The sequence below is a fragment of the Podarcis cretensis genome (genome assembly GCF_951804945.1).
Source record: "Podarcis cretensis genome assembly, chromosome: 4".
Classification (NCBI taxonomy): Eukaryota; Metazoa; Chordata; class Lepidosauria; order Squamata; family Lacertidae; genus Podarcis; species Podarcis cretensis.
In genome coordinates, this window is record NC_137173.1 from 7,677,736 (window position 1) to 7,696,118 (window position 18,383).

General features: G+C 49.2%; 1 protein-coding gene across 1 annotated transcript in view; it reads right to left on the reverse strand.

The window, feature by feature from the left end:
• The window catches only part of P2RY6 (pyrimidinergic receptor P2Y6), a 47,510-nt gene extending 37,885 nt beyond the window's left edge, over positions 1-9,625 (reverse strand). Inside the window, exon 1 of the mRNA XM_079973962.1 lies at positions 9,618-9,625. The gene's annotated coding sequence lies outside the window, so the exon portion shown is untranslated. The remainder of the gene's footprint in view (positions 1-9,617) is intronic.
• Between the last annotated feature and the right edge of the window lie 8,758 nt (positions 9,626-18,383).

Consider the following 18,383-nt stretch of genomic DNA (forward strand, 5'->3'; position numbering starts at 1 on the left):
CCAAGATGCCTAGACAACAGAAGTAAAAAATAATTTTGCTCATCTTTCTAAACATTACAAACAAGCCAAAGGCACATTTAATTTCTGTTATCTTAAGTTCTTCCTGATTTTGAGTTGGAATCTCCTTCCTCCTAACTTGAATCCATTGGTTTGAGCAGCAGAAAACAAGCTTGCTCCATCTTCCGCAGGGCAGCCCATCAGATTTTTGAATCATAGAATCATAGAATCATAGAGTTGGAAGAGACCACAAGGGCCATCGAGTCCAACCCCCTGCCAAGCAGGAAACACCATCAGAGCACTCCTGACATATGGTTGTCAAGCCTCTGCTTAAAGACCTCCAAAGAGGGAGACTCCACCACACTCCTTGGCAGTAAATTCCACTGTCGAACAGCTCTTACTGTCAGGAAGTTCTTCCTAATGTTTAGGTGGAATCTTCTTTCTTGTAGTTTGGAACCATTGCTCCGTGTCCGCTTCTTTGGAGCAGCAGAAAACAACCTTTCTCCCTCCTCTATGTGACATCCTTTTATATATTTGAACATGGCTATCATATCACCCCTTAACCTCCTCTTCTCCAGGCTAAACATGCCCAGCTCCCTTAGCCGTTCCTCATAAGGCATCGTTTCCAGGCCTTTGACCATTTTGGTTGCCCTCCTCTGGACACGTTCCAGTTTGTCAGTGTCCTTCTTGAACTGTGGTGCCCAGAACTGGACACAGTACTCCAGGTGAGGTCTGACCAGAGCAGAATACAGTGGCACTATTACTTCCCTTGATCTAGATGCTATACTCCTATTGATGCAGCCCAGAATTGCATTGGCTTTTTTAGCCGCCGTGTCACACTGTTGGCTCATGTCATATCTCCTGTTCTTCAGGATAAACATCCCCAACTCCTAACTCCACTTGGTTAACAGACCCTTGAGCATCTTGGTCACCCTCCTCTGCACACATTCCAGCTTCTTCTAGGAAGAAAAATCATTAAGTGGTCCACCCAGACCTCCAGCAGTTTTCAAGTGGTCCATGGTGGAGGCATGAAGTGAGAGGAGCAAAGGGAGGAATGCAGGCGCAGACTCTGATTGGTTGGGAAACACCCTGGAGAGAAGGAGACATGGCCAGTTGTGGGACATGTAGTCTCCACAACTGCTTCATGGGGGAAAGACCTGTCAGAGATGAACTGCTGTGCTCAGTCTGTGTCCAGGGCAGCTGTCTACCAGCTCCATCTGGTACGCAGGCTGAGACCCACCCTGCCCGCAGACTGTCTCGCCAGAGTGGTGCATGCTCTGGTTATCTCCCACTTGGGCTACTGCAATATGCTCTACGTGGGGCTACCTTTGAAGGTGACCCAGAAACTACAACTAATCCAGAATGCGGCAGCTAGACTGGTGAGTGGGAGTGGCAGCCGCGACCATATAACACTGGTCCTGACATTGGCTCCCAGTAGGTTTCCAAGCACAATTCAAAGTGTTGGCACTGACCTTTAAAGCCCTAAATGGCCTCGGTCCAGTATACCTGAAGGAGCATCTCCACCGTCATCGTTCAGCCCGGACACTGAAGTCCAGCTCTGAGGGCCTTCTGGCAGTTCCCTCACTGCAAGAAGCCAAGTTACATGGAACCAGGCACAGGGCCTTCTTGGTGGTGGCACCCGCTCTGTGGAACGCCCTCCCATCGGATGTCAAGGAAATAAACAATTACCAGACTTTTAGAAGACATCTGAAGCCAGTTCTGTCTAGGGACGTTTTTAGTGTTAGATGTTTTTTATTATTAATAATATTATTCTGTTGGGAGCCACCAAGAAACCCAGCCAGATGCGTGGGGTATAAGTAACAAATTATTATAATAAATCATTATAGGCCTGTTGTAAGGGACTGGCTGGACAACAGCAGGTCAGAGGTAGAAGATTGGAAGGAGGTGATGGGGGCTGAAGGGGCAACAGGATTTCGTGAGCAGGAGGAACCTGTGACAGGGAGCAGTTCAGACACTGAGGCTGAAGCAGAGGAGGGGGGGTTAAGAGACCAATAAGAATCCGGGGAGTCTCCCTCTCCTGTTGTGACAAGCTCCCATCCCTCCTGGTCTCCAAGAACACGCAGAATAATGAGGAGAGCGGAACAGATGCCAAAGGTGTACTTGGGAAACATTTGGCAGTGGAGGAGCCTTAGAAAGGGTGGAAGGAAGGCACCTTCATTTCTGGCAACTGCTCTAGAGTGGCAAGACCGGGCATCCCCAAACTCGGCCCTCCAGATGTTTTGGGACTACAATTCCCATCATCCCTTACCACCGGTCCTGTTAGCTAGGGATGATGGGAGTTGTAGTCCCAAAACATCTGGAGGGCCGAGTTCGGGGATGCCTGGGCAAGACCTACTGGGGAAGGGTTGCTGAGTTGTATTCAAGGCATTGCCTTGAATAAAGAATAACTTTAACAGACCCTCCAAGTGCCCCTATTTTCCAGGGACAATCCCAGATTTACAGAAGCTATTCCGGATTCTGATTTGATCCTGAAACGTTCTGCTTTTCTTTAAGATGTCCTTCTTCTCGTTGGAGAAATGTTGGAGGGTATGGAGTTATGCGATCCCAAGAACCAAGGAGATAAGTAACTATACAACCTTTAGAAGACATCTAAAAACCCGGAAAGGTTTTTAATGTTTTATGTTTTATTATGTTTTTATATATGTTGGAAGCCGCCCAGAGTGGCTGGGGCAACCCAGTCAGATGCGCAGGGTATTATTATTATTATTAAGGAAATCCCTGTTTTCATTGGAGAAATGTTGGAGGGTCTGCTTCACTGACAACTGACTCTGTTTCTTTGCATTGACCTGCTTCTGAACCAAACCCTGACACCTGTATAGATCCTGTTTTGCTAACAAAGAGTTAACTCCAACTCATTGCCAACAGTGTCCTTCAGCTCTCTATATTGGACAAACAGGCCAAACCTTACGCCAAAGAATAAACGGACATAAATCTGACATCAGGAACCACAAGACAGAGAAACCAGTAGGAGAACACTTCAATCTCCCAGGACATTCTATACAAGATCTCAAAGTAGCTGTTCTATTACAAAGGAATTTCAGAAATAGACTGGAAAGAGAAGCTGCTGAATTGCAACTTATCACCAAACTTAAAACCATGGAGAGACCTGGTCTGAACAAAGACATTGGATTCTTATCTCATTATACATGACAAAGCCATTTTTCACCTTCTCACCCCTTGCTTTTTCCTGTAAGACCTATTGCAGTCGTTAAGAGTCGTCAACAGGCTCATCACAGCTATCTGCCAATCACCCAATCCCACCACCCTTCTGAGTAATACCCCTCCCCACCTTCTCACTATATAGAAGGGTCTGGTGACTTCTGTTTCAGTGTATCTGAAGAAGTGTGCATGCACACGAAAGCTCATGCCAAGAACTAACTTAGTTGGTCTTTAAGGTGCTACTGGAAGGAATTTTTTTATTTTGTTTTGTCATTGGTGTGATTTATTGCTGCTCGCTCCTGACCGAGACATCACAGTTCGTATATCTGCAAGAATCTGCACGTAGCTCTTAAAGACGTGGCTCCCACATCGAACGGCTTTTAAGAGAGGACGGCTTTAGACAAGAATCAGGGAATCCGCTCGAAGACAGTAACAGGTCTGCCGAGCTGAGCATCCCCTTTGCAACAGAAGCTTCTGGGAAGCCACAAATGGGACGTGCAGGCCCACCCTTGTTTGTTTGTTCGCCCCACAACAAGTGGTATTTATGATGAATAGACTTAATTGAAAACATCTACCAATTAGCCCCTCCAGGCCCCGGTTGATTTCTTTGAAAAGTAATAGGCTTCTAAATCTTCTTTCCTTTTTCCTTCTTGGCTATTTCCAGCTCTGGGCTACACCCAAATAGCAGCAGCAAAGAAACCATTAGACAGATCTTATGAAAAGGAGGGGAAAGGCTTTGCGTCTCTGCACCGATCAATGAGGGTTAACACACAATTGCGTAAACAAAGCTCTTCCCAGCACAGCTTAGGAATCTGAACCCACCAGATACCTGCACTTTTAAGTATTTGCACACATTCTGCCGAACGATCCTTTTCAACATTTCTTCCCCCTTGGGTCCCACTAACAATTAGTGGACACAATCCCTTTAAAGTCATCGACTCAGCTGCTACCACCAGGCAGGGAACAGGTGGGTATGGGTGATTTTTACCGCACAGTGAATTTAGGCAGGAAAGAAAGGAAGAATAGCTTATAATTTTGTGCATTTTGCTGTTATTTATGCAGCCCTCTAGATCCCTGTAGATCAATTTATACCTTGGAGAAGTTATGTGTTAATATTTGACAATACTGGCGTCAATCTGTTGTACAATTAAAACTTAACGAGCTGCTAAATCGTTCGAATCGTACCTATTCACTGAATTGTTGGAACTGAATTATTCATATGTGCTGATGTTTATTGCCTAACCTTTTAATTTTTATCCACGTGTTGGAAGCCCAATCTTACAGGACAGCTGCAAATAATTTTGATTATTATCAATAATAATATTTTAGACGTTTCAACTGGTTTTTTTTTTAAGTTTTCATAGTTTTGTTTAATTATCGATGTGTATATTTATTAGTTGTTATTACGTTTCTATCCTCCAAGGAGCTCAGAGTGGCAGGGATCCTTTCTCCCTGTCTCTATTTTATCCTTAACAACAACCTTGCAAGGCAGGTTAGGCTGAGAAAATGTGACTGACCTAAGGTGATAGCCCTGAGCAACTTTCGGAAGAAGGGTAAGGAATGTAAATAAATACAGGGTGGAATTCAGTGCAGCACTAAGCAGATAGTTCCGCCCATGAAAGCATTTCTTCTTCCCAGACAGAACAATCTCTCCTTCCATCCCTGCCTACTGTCCTGAAGGGGTGTGTATCTCCTGACCCCACCCCAAAGCAAATTTTGGGAAGATGCACAGGGTTGCATGGGGGCGGGAGCCCCTTTGTGCTTCCTGTTCAGGGAGGCAGGAGAGGATATATTGTTTACTAATATCCTTCCTAGCTTGCACTTGCAATTTCTATAACTTATTAGAGTTTTACATTCCCCTTTTAAACGGACAGCGGGTAGCTGGTTGCAGGCTTGTTTAAGCCTCTCAGTATTAGATTCCTGGTAAGTTCCCTTGTAAGGGATGTGGGTGGCGCTGTGGGCTAAACCACAGAGCCTAGGACTTGCCGATCAGAAGGTCGGCGGTTCGAATCCCCGTGACGGGGTGAGCTCCCGTTGCTCGGTCCCTGCTCCTGCCAACCTAGCAGTTCGAAAGCACGTCAAAGTGCAAGTAGATAAATAGGTACTGCTCTGGCGGGAAGGCAAACGGCGTTTCCGTGCGCTGCTCTGGTTCGCCAGAAGCGGCTTAGTCCTGCTGGCCACATGACCCGGAAGCTGTACGCCGGCTCCCTCGGCCAATAAAGCGAGATGAGCGCCACAACCCCAGAGTCCTCTGCAACTGGATGACCCCCTGGACCAGAGCACTTTGATGTGCTTTCGAACTACTAGGTTGGCAGGAGCAGGGACTGAGCAATGGGAGCTCACCCCGTTGCAGGGATTCAAACCGCCGACCTTCTGATTGGCAAGTCCTAGCCTCGCCGCCTCCGGAGTCGCTGAAGAGCCTCGCCGAAGAGCCCATGTCTCGCGGAACCGACGAGCTGTGCGCGCGTCCGGGCTGAAGGCGTCCGGCAGGCAGCAGCTCTCAGCGCTTGCCGCGGTCCCCGCGCGTCAGGGCCGCGGAGGGCGCGCCAGGCAGCCCCTCCTCACAGCCCCGCCGCCGCCGCTGCTGCTGCAGCTGCTAGGCCATGTTGCATTTTCCTCGCCTCCTCTGCCCTCCTCCTCCTCCTCCTCCAAGCGGCGTCGTTTGGGCGGCAGCGGCAGCGGCAACTCGCCTCAGATCACCTGACACGGACCCGCCCCCACCGCCGTGGCTACCTTACCGTAAATACCCCAGCCCAGGCAGCAGCAAGAAGAAGCTGGCAGCGGTGGCAGGTTAGGGGTTAGGGGCGCAAATTACTTGCCTTGCCCCGGGTTAGGGGGTGCAAATTACTTGCCTTGCCCCGGGCGCTGACAACCCACGCTACATCACTGGCACTAACGGTTATGGGGCCAAGTTGGCATTCCTACACTCTCCACAGCCCCGTGAATCATAATTGTTCACTCTGTTTGGATCATTAAAACACACACACACATATGTGTCTGTGGTTTTATGCTTGCTTTACCCGTGTGTGTGTGTGTGTGGTTTTTTAGAATGAATTCTTGCACTTGGCAGGAGAGCTGTGTTGCAAAATTCGGGGAAGTGCAATTTTGGAAGGAGGGTTACATTCTGGTTTGCGTCTTATTCTGGAAAGTGCAATTTAGTGTGAACTGAATGAAATTTCCTCCCCGTATCCCTCCATCTCCGGTTGCCCTCTCCCTAGGCTGACCTGGGGGAGCTCAGTCAGTCGATCAGAAGACTCTCAAATGGATGGAAAGCCGCAAGACTCTTAATCTCAAGGTTGTGGGTTCGAGTCCCATGCTGGGTGAATGATTTCTGCATGGCAGGGGGTTGAGAAAGATGATTGTCGTGGTCCCTTCCAACTCGTACAATTCTATGATTCCTTTCTCGCTCTCCCTCCCTCGGATTCCTGCTTTCCCTGCCTCTTCTGCATCTCCTCCTCCTTCTCCTCCTTTCAACTCCCTTCTCAAGCAAAGCTTTATTTTGCACTTGCATTAGCATTCCTCTGGCTGCTTCTCCATCTCAGCAGGATCTTTCTCTCTTTTCTCTTTCAAGAAGTCCTTGACTAGCGCGATATTGATGTGAAATCGATGCATAAGTACAGGGGTCGGCAACCTAAAGCCCATGGGCCACAAGCGGCCCATGGGGGTCGTTTAACCGGCCCATAATAATAATAATAATAATTTATTATTTATATCCCGCCCATCTGGCTGGGCTTCCCCAGCTACTCTGGGAGGCTTCCAACAAAGTAGTCTGTTAAACATTAAAAGCTTCCCTAAACATGGCCGGCTTCAGATGTCTTCTAAAAGTCTGGTAGTTGTTGTTCTCTTTGACATCTGGTGGGAGGGCGTTCCACGGGGCAGGCACCACTACCGAGAAGGCCCTCTGCCTGGTTCCCTGTAACTTGGCTTCTCACAGTGAGGGAACCGCCAGAAGGCCCTCAGAGCTGGACCTCAGTGTCCGGGCAGAACGATGGGGGTAGAGATGCTCCTTCAGGTACACTGGGCCTTTGAGGCTGTTTAGGGCTTTCAAGGTCAGCACCAACACTTTGAATTGTGCTCGGAAACATGAAAAAAAAAACCTAATAAATATTTATATATAAAAAAAAGAATTGTGCTCGGAAACGTACTGGGAGCCAATGTAGGTCTTTCAAGACCGATGTTATGTTGTCTCTGCGGCCGCTCCCAGTCACCAGTCTAGCTGCCGCATTCTGGATTAGTTGTAGTTTCCGGGTCACCTTCAAAGGTAGCCCCACGTAGAGCGCATTGCAGTAGTCCAAGCGGGAGATAAACCAGAGCCCATGGACCCCTGCCACCTGCTTGGGGACCCCTGCTGGCTGCTCGGTCAGCTCCCCAAACCAGAGCAGAGCGGGGACCGCCTTCCACGATGCTGGCTGGCTTCCCATTGGCTGCAGGAAGCTCCTGCAGCCAATGGGAAGCTGTGCATGCCTCCTCTGCACCAGAAGGAGCTCCAGAAATAACAGTTGCACATGCGTGCGTGCATGCGGGCGCACTCTGGCCCACCGTGGCGTCTGCGGGACCGTGAACCGGCCCAAGCCACAAAAGCTGTGCCGTCTCCCTGCATTAGTAGCGACACAAACAGAGGAGAGCTGTGTGTGCCACAATTGCAGCTCCACACAGATTTTCATCTTCTGAAAGTTCTGCGGTCATGTCCTAAGGCTGGCAGAACGAAGGCATCTTTAAGCAGAAAATGATCACCGGGAACAGCTGTTGCCACCCTGATGCCCTTCAGATGTTTGGGACCGCAGCTCCCATCAGGCACAGCCAGCACGGCTGTACGATGCTGGGGGGTCATGGGAGTTGTAGCCCCGAATGCCTGGAGGGCAGCAGGTTAGTGGAGGCTGGTCTGGAATATTCTAGAAAATGACTCTGGAGTTGCGGCGCTCATGGATGCTTTTGAATTCTGGTGCTGGAGGAGACTCTTGAGAGTCCCATGGACTGCAAGAAGATCAAACCGATCCATTCTTAAGGAAATCAGCCCTGAGTGCTCACTGGAAGGACAGATCCTGAAGCTGAGGCTCCATACTTTGGCCACCTCATGAGAAGAGAAGACTCCCTGGAAAAGACCCTGATGTTGGGAAAGATGGAGGGCACAAGGAGAAGGGGACGACAGAGGACAAGATGGTGGGACAGTGTTCTCGAAGCTACCAGCATGAGTTTGACCAAACTGCGGGAGGCAGTGGAAGACAGGAGTGCCTGGCGTGCTCTGGTCCAGGGGGTCACGAAGAGTCGGACACGACTAAGCGATTAAACAACAATAAGAACACCACCTGCCTTGAAACCAAACCAAACCAAACCCAGAGTTAATAGTAGCCAGGAGGGGAAAGGGTTAACCCCCTGGTCCCCACAGCTTCTCTCCCCTCAAGTAGAGAAAAAGACATAGGGGCTTTGCAATCAGATTTTCTGACATCACATATCTTGGCATTTCAATGCGCTTTAAAGCTGTTAAATTCATTTGGCAACGGTGGCATCAAATTTCTGTGCAACCCGCCCCCTTGAAAAACCAGAAAGACTTTCCAAAACCTATGACGAACCAGGTCAGGAGGCTGTTGGTCTGTTTTGTCTAGCAGGGTTCACTCTGGGGGGGCTTTGGGGTCTGGGAGAAAGGCAATTCCCACCAGCGTGGCTCCCCTTTTCAGGGGAGATGCTGGACTGATGCTCTACCAAGACTGGGATATGAGAAGCCCAGGTCAGACCATTTGCCTGTTGAATCCAAAAATGGCAGGAGGAGGGGTGGTGGTCGCAGAATGTAAGGAGCTGCCTTCTAGACGGCTTGCAGCTGTCCAGGGTTTCAACCTGGAGCATGGTGGATGGGTGGTCTTCCCCCATTACTTACTGCCTGATCCCTGAAGCCGTAGTCTATGCCAGACATTGAACCTGAGACGTTCTGCAGTCGGAGCAGGTGCTCCACCAATAAGAGGAAGCTCACATCCTTGCCCAGCTCAGGGGTGCCAATCTTTAGGGTCTCAGGCAAAGAGACAGAGCTATCTCCCATCCCATAACCCTCTTAGAACTGGAGATCTCCAGGACTGAACCCAGGGCCTTCTACAAGCCCAGCAGCTGCCCTGGCACCAAGTCTCTCTCTTAGCAAAGCAACGAGAATAATGCCGTTTTGGGCTCTTAATTTTGTCTAAGAGGCTTTCCTGCAGTTAGGTGCCTAATAAAAAGATCAGTCAATCAATTACAATTATGGAGACTTGACGTTCAGTTTGTAAGCGACTTGGAACCACAGAAGGCGCCTCCGGGAAGCCCCAAGGGGCGTCTCTGGAAAGGCACCCACCCACCCAAACTTCCCCAACCACGGGTCTTGGGGGCACCCTTCTCCAAAGAGGGTGGGGGATTTCCAGCTGAAGCAAACGCAGGCGAGGTCCGGCTCCCCTCCTCTCTCTCCCAGGCAGCCTTACCGGATCGTGTCCTCTTCTTCCTCCGGGCTGCGGGAGTCTCTCTTTCCTGGCTGGAGGCGCAAGGCAGCCCCCTCGCCGGCGCGTGGGAACCTGCGCTGCGCTCTGGCTCCGGGAAGCAGGGAAGGCGGTGGGGAGGGAGGGCAGACACGCCCCGGGCCAGCCCTCCAAGCCCGCCCCGTTGGAGGCTCCCGCTGCTGCCTCGCTCTTGCAGCCGCATCCGCCCTCCGTTGACACCTGCTCCACGTCCATCCTGGGGACCTCTAACCTGATCTCCATCCCCTTTGGGATGTCAGGGGCGCGCGTCTTTGGAAAAGGGGAGGAGGGTGAGTTCAGAAGCGGGGTAATTTCAACCCACAATTCCCTAAATTACGATACGATGGACTGCAAGAAGATCAAACCTCTCCATTCTGAAGGAAATCAGCCCTGAGTGCTCACTGGAAGGACAGATTGTGAAGCTGAGGCTCCAGTACTTTGGCCACCTCATGAGAAGAGAAGACTCCCTGGAGAAGACCCTGATGTTGGGAAAGATGGAGGGCACAAGGAGAAGGGGGCGACAGAGGACCAGATGGTTGGATAGTGTTTTCGAGGTTACCAGCATGAGTCTGACCAAGCTGCGGGGGGCAGTGGAGGACAGGAGTGCCTGGCGTTCTCTGGTCCATGGGGTCACGAAGAGTCGGACACGACTAAACGACTAAACAACAACAACAAAATCTGTATTGTCATTGTCCCATACAGAACAACGAAACTGAAAAAATCTACATCAGACATTCAAAAACCAACAAGCCTGCTATCCCAGCCTGGTTAGCCCCCTAAAAACTCTGATACCCCATAATTAAATACAATATATACTCCCACAGAGACTACCTTAAAGGTAAAGGGTAAAGGGACCCCTGACCATTAGGTCCAGTTGCAGAGGACTCTGGGGTTGCGGCGCTCATCTTGCTTTATTGGCCGAGGGAGCCGGCGTACAGCTTCCGGGTCATGTGGCCAGCATGACTAAGCCGCTTCTGGCGAACCAGAGCAGCGCACGGAAACGCCGTTTGCCTTCCCGCCAGAGCAGTACCTATTTATCTACTTGCACTTTGACGTGCTTTCGAACTGCTAGGTTGGCAGGAGCTGGGACCAAGCAACGGGAGCTCACCCTGTCACAGGGATTTGAACCGCCGACCTTCTGATCGGCAAGTCCTAGGCTCTGTGATTTAACCCACAGCGCCACCCGCGTCCCTAGAGACTACCTTAAAAAGGTAAAGGGACCCCTGACCATTAGGTCCAGTCATGACTGACTCTGGGGTTGCGGCGCTCATCTCACTTTATTGGCCAAGGGAGCCGGCGTACAGCTTGAGACTACCTTACACTGCGTTCAAAACCAAAATCGCATTTGGATAGAAACTGTTTCTCAGGCGGCTAGTCCTAGTCTTTATAACCCTGTACCTTCTTCCAGAAGGCAGAAAAACCAATAAAACCAATAAAAAAACAATAAAATACTTAACTACCTGAGGTTCTGCCCCTGCCCAACATAAAGCTTGCCCCCGCTAACATAAATCCTGGCTACGCCCATGAGGCGGCCCCCTTAAATGTTTTATAATGGGTTTTTTTGTGTGTGAAGATCCCTTCGGCCCCTAGGAGGTGGCTCCTATGCTCAGTTGCAAGGGGGCCAGCTTGAATAATATATGGGGGGAGGTAAGCCCCGCTCCACATAATAATAATAATAATAATAATAATAATAAGAAGAAGAAGAAGAAGAAGAAGAAGTGCTTTTTTCAGGGGGTACTCAAGAGTCGGCAGTATGGCACCTCTTTTTGTTCTTGTTCAAAGGTAACAACTTCATAGTCAGTACTGCAGAGTCGTAGCTATAAGAGGTTTTTGGCAGGTCTTTTTTTTTTGCCCCAGAGGGCTCACAGCCTGCTTTTTTTTGTGTGTGTGTACGTATGCGCGCAAATGTGTGTTGTGGGGGACCAAACTGGGTCTTTGACCTGGGTGAAATAAAGCCTGGTTTCGCCCCTGAGTATCAGCACTTATTTTTCTAGGAACAAAGCGCTGGTAATAATGATAATGATGAAAATAATAATAATAATCATCATCATCATCATCATCATCATCATCATCATCCGTCCATCTGGCTGGGTTGTCCTAGCTTCTCTGGGTGGCTTCCAACACATAAGAACATAATAAAAATAAAAACTTCCTGGTACAGGGCTGTTCTCAGATGTCTTTTAGAAGTTGTGTAGTTCTCGACATGGCACATACACACCATTTGAATGGCAATGCCCATCAAGTTTTTTTTTTGGGGGGGGAGAGTCCCCTCAAATATTTTATTGGGGGCTGCAAGTTGGCTTCTATGCTAAGATGGATTTTTTTTACAGGGGTTATTTGGGTGGCCGAAACTTATGTCCCCACTGTGGAAGGACGTGTGGATCCAGAATTGGCCTCCACAATCACTTACAAACTCACTGTTAAGACCGTGTTCATGGAAGACAGTCTTACTCATGGGTAGGCAAACTAAGGCCCAGGGGCCAGATCCGGCCCAATCGCCTTCTAAATCCAGGAATCAGTGTGTTTTTACATGAGTAGAATGTGTCCTTATATTTAAAATGCATCTCTGGGTTATTTTGGGGGGATACAAATTCGTTCATTTCCCCTCCAAAATATAGTCTGGCCCCCCACAAGGTCTGAGGGACAGTGGACCGGCCCCCTGCTGAAAAGGTTTGCTGACCCCTGATCTTACTCGATTACGAGTGATCGCAGAAAAAGAAGAAGCATAGAAGAGTTGAGAGGGAACACAAGGGTCATCTAGTCCAACCCCCTGCAATGCATCTTTGCCCAATGTGGGGCTCGAATCCATGACCCATGCTCTTCCAACTGAGTTACCCCAGCTATGTTATGGACAACACGCTCCTGGGCTCCTTGCCTCCTGCCTGTCCTAACCATGATCTTTCCCCCCGTATAAGCAGCAGCAAGCAAACCGCCTGATCTTGCAAGGCAATTTCTAAGAGCAAGCTCCAGTTCACTTTCTCCACCAGTGTCGCCTCTGTGAAGCTCCGAAGCAAGCAGGGAGGAACGTGGCAAGTGTCCCCTGAATGTTTGGGGGACGTTGGTTTCCCAAATAACATTTGTTATTGTCAACATGATTAGTGTTGCTATCGTTAACAGATACAACCTTGTTTTGGGAGCAGGTTACCTGAAAGATCACTTTCTCCCATAAGTATGTACCTGCCTGGTCCTTTGATCTTCATCAGAGACCCTTCTCCAGGTGCCCCACTGAAGTTAGCCAGGTGCCCTCTAGGGCACGGGTAGGCAAACTTAGGCCCGGGGGCCGGATCTGGCCCAATCGCCTTCTCAATCCAGCCCACGGATGGTCTGGGAATCAGCATGTTTTTGCATGAGTACAATGTGCCCTTTTATTTAAAATGCATCTCTGGGTTATTTGTGGGGCCTGCCTGGTCTTTTTACATGAGTAGAATATCTCCCTTTTATTTAAAATGCATCTCTGGGTTATTTGTGGGGCATAGGAATTTGTTCTTTTTTTTTTTCAAAATATAGTCTGGCCCCCCACAAGGTCTGAGGGACAGTGAACCAGCCCCCTGATGAAAAAGTTTGCTGACCCCGCTCTAGGGGGAAAGACCTTTTTGGTGGTGGCACCGTATTTGCGGAATCACCTCCCCACAGAGAAGCTCGCTAGGCATGGAGTTTTCAGCACCGGTGAAAGCCTTTTAATCCTTCAATTTAATTTCAACGATACATTTTTAGAAAAGGTTAGTGTTATGTTGTGGGCGAACATATCAGACAACACAGCGATTTTTCCAAAGCAGCTCTTTATTTGTAAGCTGGAACAGAACTGAACTGAGGAGCTCAGTCAGCCTGCTTATATAGAGCTCCAGAACAATGTAACTGTTGCAACTTTCTAAAACTATCCAATCACTGAACGTCACTTTTGATCCTTCATTTGCATAACTATCTACAGTACCCCCCTGCTGGCCCAGGGTGAGAACTTCAGTACATAACAGTTAGGCTGGGTGTGTGTCAGGTTTCCGTTGCGTAAAGCGTTGAGATTCCCAGAAATCAGCACAGCTCAAAGAGGTCCCTTGCAAACCACCCCAATGACTTCTGCAGACTTGGTCGGGCTGTTTTCAATTCGAAATTAAATCCAAATATTAAAGGTAAAGGTAAAGGTACCCCTGCCCGTACGGGCCAGTCTTGACAGACTCTGGGGTTGTGCGCCCATCTCACTTAAGAGGCCAGGGGCCAGCGCTGTCCGGAGACACTTCCGGGTCACGTGGCCAGCGTGACATCGCTGCTCTGGCGAGCCAGAGCCGCACACGGAAACGCCGTTTACCTTCCCGCTGGTAAGCGGTCCCTATTTATCTACTTGCACCCGGAGGTGCTTTCGAACTGCTAGGTTGGCAGGCGCTGGGACCGAGCAGCGGGAGTGCACCCCGCCGCAGGGATTCGAACCGCCGACCTTTCGATCGGCAAGTCCTAGGCGCTGAGGCTTTAACCCACAGCGCCACCTGCGTCCCTAATCCAAATATTAACACGGCCCAAAGTCATGCAGTTTAATGCACTTAACGGCACAGCGGACAGTGAACAATCGGTGACGCAAACAGTCAGCAAAATTCATCCCTGCTGATGCAAGCCGAGTTCATTATCGCCTCGCATTTCGTCCCTGATTCAGTTTCCTACTGCTTCTAGGTTGGGTGTTTTGGCACAGTTCCTTGGGAAACCGTTCCATACATTTGAGCCAGGAAGTGCCCCCTGATAATAATCCACACTCTTGTTTTTCCCCCCAGGAGGCCTATATACAATGCGCTCATCCTTCGCAGGCTCAGAGGGTCTAGACTCTGCAGACTCAATGCCCACTGTTTATCTTTCCAGTGTGAAAATATGCATACTCGCATTTTTAGCAAGTCCTCGGAATCTAGAGCACCCAGAGGCAGCTTCCCATGAGGTCAGATCTTACGACAATCCAAATGGGGTGGGAAGGATGTGAAGCCACAATGGGATATCAGCTTTGGCTTGTGAATGCATTGCTTGGCACGAGAGACTTTGTTTCGGATCCCTGCTTTCTTCTAAGGGACACGGGTGATGCAGTGGTCTCAACCACTGAGCCTCTTGGGCTTGCCGATCGGAAGGTCGGCAGTTCGAATCCTCACGACGGGTGAGCTCCTGTTGCCCTGTCCCAGCTCCTGCCAACCTAGCAGTTCGAAAGCACGTCAGTGCAAGTAGATAAATAGGTACCACTGTGGTGGGAAGGTGAACGGTGTTCCGTGCGCTCTGGTGTCCGTCACGGTGTCCTGTTGCGCCAGAAGCAGTTTAGTCCTGCTGGCCACATGACTTGGAAAGCTGTCTGCAGACAAACGCCGGCTCCCTCGGCCTGAAAAGTGAGATGAGCGCCGCAACCCCATAGTCGCCTTTGAGTGGACTTAACTGTCCAGGGGTTCTTAACCTATACCTCCCATGCACAGCAATTTATAGTGACTTCAGGTCCACAGGTGGACAGAGTTTAGCCCTGGTTGACTGCTCACGTGACATACAGTGGTACCTCGGGTTACATACTCTTCAGGTTACAGACTCCGCTAACCCAGAAGTAGTACCTCGGGTTAAGAACTTTGCTTCAGGATGAGAACAGAAATATTGCTCTGGCGGCACGGCGGCAGCTAGAGGCCCCATTAGCTAAAGTGGTGCTTCAGGTTAAGAATGGACCCCTGGAACGAATTAAGTACTTAACTTAAGGTCCCATTGTACTCCGAAGGAGTAACCGCAATGAGGTTGCCCTGTTGTTCATTGGACAGAAGACGGAACCTGGGCCCAAATTTACAAGCGCCTTTTGGTCCTGCAGTTTATTAAGATGCTTCTCACAGGTGGCGCTGTGGGTTAAACCACAGAGCCCATGACTTGCCAGTCAGAAGGTTGGCGGTTTGAATCCCCGCGACGGGGTGAGCTCCCGTTGCTCAGTCCTTGCTCCTGCCAACCTAGTAGTTCAAAAGCACATCAAAGTGCAAGTAGACTGCTCTGGCGGGAAGGTAAACGGCGTTTCCATGCGCTGCTCTGGTTCGCCAGAAGCGGCTTAGTCATGCTGGCCACATGACCCGGAAGATGTACGCAGGCTCCCTCGACCAATAAAGCGAGATGAGCACCGCAACCCCAGAGTCGGCACGACTGGACCAAATGGTCAGGGGTCCCTTTACCTTTACCTAGCCCCACAAGTTTTGCATCGCCTTTTACTGCTCTGTTCCTGGGAACTTCTGATGCTTAATTCAGGGGGAACCCTGGCTCTTTAAGGAGCTTGGTGCAGCGAGATTTACAGCAGCCCTAAATGGAGAGATTGATGGATGCAGTCTGGGCACGAGGATCGCGCAACGGCAGCCAACACACCATTAGCTCATGTTTGATGAATGGCAGCAGAAAGACCATTAGACAAGAGGGACTTCGCCAGAAGGCCATCTGTGCACTCTTTGCGGGAAGGACTTTGTAAAGATTGCAGAAGGCTGTCATCTGCAACTCTTCTGGAGGGGAGAGGGAATTTGTGTTTATAGGAGAAGAGATCTTGGGCTCCGAGAGTGATGTGGCTAGGTCCCCAGAGCCTCAGGGCTGGGGAGATAAGGAGAGAGGCTTCTCGGAAGAGGTGACATGAGAGAGGTTTATAAAAGGATGCGTTGCATGGGGAAAGAAAAGTACTTTCTCCCTCTCACTTAGCGCTAGAACTCGTGGGAATCAAATGAAGATTCGGGGCAGATAAAAAAAAGCCCTTTTGCACACCACAGAGTGGCTGGGGAAACCTAGCCAGATGGGTGGGGTATTAATAATAATAATAATAATAATAATAATAATAATAATAATTTATTATTTTTACCCTGCCCATCTGGCTGGGTTTCCCCAGCCACTCTGGGTGGCTTCCACAGAGACCAAAAATACACTAAGATGTCACACATTAAAAGCTTCCCTGAACAGGGCTGCCTTAAGATTTCTTCTGAATGTCAGGTAGTTGTTTATCTCTTTGACATCTGATGGGAGGGCGTTCCACTGGGCGGGTGCCACTACCGAGAAGGCCCTCTGCCTGGTTCCTTGTAGCTTTGCTTCTTGCAATGAGGGAACCGCCAGAAGGCCCTTGGCGCTGGACCTCACGCTGGACTAACGATGGGGGTGGAGACGCTCCTTCAGGTATACTGGGCCGAGGCCGTTTAGGGCTTTAAAGGTCAGCACCAACACTTTGAATTGTGCTCGGAAACGTACTAATTATTATTATTAATAATAATAATTATATATATATATATATATATATATATATATATATATAAATTTTATTAGTTTTTTAACATATCATTTTCAACAGTAATTAAACATACTTTTGCATCTTATTCAATTTTTTCAACTTCCATCAATCCTGTCTGAAAATTTTCCAATCTAATCTCTTAGTATGCATTTCTTATCTTCCCTATTACATTTCAAACTCATAACCAATATTTCTATCCTTTTCTACTTTGTAACACTTCGTATATTTCTCCTTACAAAACTTCTTGTAGTCCTACTAGCATAATTTGCTGATTACAGTTGCTCTTCAAATAATTCATATACTTCCTGTGACAGTGAGTTCCACAGATTTTTTTAAAAAAAATATTACTATTATTAGAATAATAATAATAATATATTTTTTAAAAAAAATAACCTGTGGAACTCACTGCCACAGGAGCAGGTAACAGCACACCAGCTTGGACCACTCTATTCTGCTTTGGTCAGACCACACCTGGAGTCCTGTGTCCAATTCTGGGCACCACTATTTAAGGAGCATGTTGACAAGCTGGAAGGTGTGCAGAGGAGGGCGACTAAGATGATCAAGGGTCTGGAAACTAAGCCTTATGAGGAACGCTTGAAGGAGCTGGGGATGTTTAGCCTGGGAAAGAGGAGACGGAGAGGAGGTAGGATAAAGGTAAAGGTAAAGGTACCCCTGCCCGTACGGGCCAGTCTTGACAGACTCTGGGGTTATGCGCCCATTTCACTCAAGAGGCCAGGGGCCAGCGCTGTCCGGAGACACTTCCGGGTCACGTGGCCAGCGTGACATCGCTGCTCTGGCGAGCCAGAGCCGCACACGGAAACGCCGTTTACCTTCCCGCTGGTAAGCGGTCCCTATTTATCTACTTGCACCCGGAGGTGCTTTCGAACTGCTAGGTTGGCAGGCGCTGGGACCGAGCAGCGGGAGCGCACCCCGCCGCAGGGATTCGAACCGCCGACCTTTCGATCGGCAAGTCCTGGGCGCTGAGGCTTTAACCCACAGCGCCACCTGCGTCCCTGAGGAGGTAGGATAGCCATCGTCAAATACCTCATGGGTTGTCACATGGAAGAGGGAGCAAGCTTGCTTTCTCCTGCTCTGGAGGGTAGGACTCGAACTCATGGCTTCAAATTACAAGCAAGGAGATTCCCAACTCAACATCAGGGAGACTTTTCTGGCAGTAAAGAGCTGTTCCAGAGTGGAACGGTCTCCCTTGGGAGGTGGTGGACTCTCCCTTCTTGGAGGTTTTTAAGCAGAGGTTGGACAGCCATCTGTCATGGTTTAGCTGAGATTCCTGCCTTGCCGGGGGTTGGACTAGATGACCCTCGGGTCCCTTCCAACACTACAGTTCTATGATCCTGTGAGTCTATTATAGTTCTGAATACCAGTTGCTGGACCTGAGCACAAGAGCAATAGCCCTTTCTGTGGTTCTCAGCAGTGGCATATACTGTATTTTTCGCTCCATAAGACATACTTTTTCCCTCCTAAAACGTAAAGGGAAA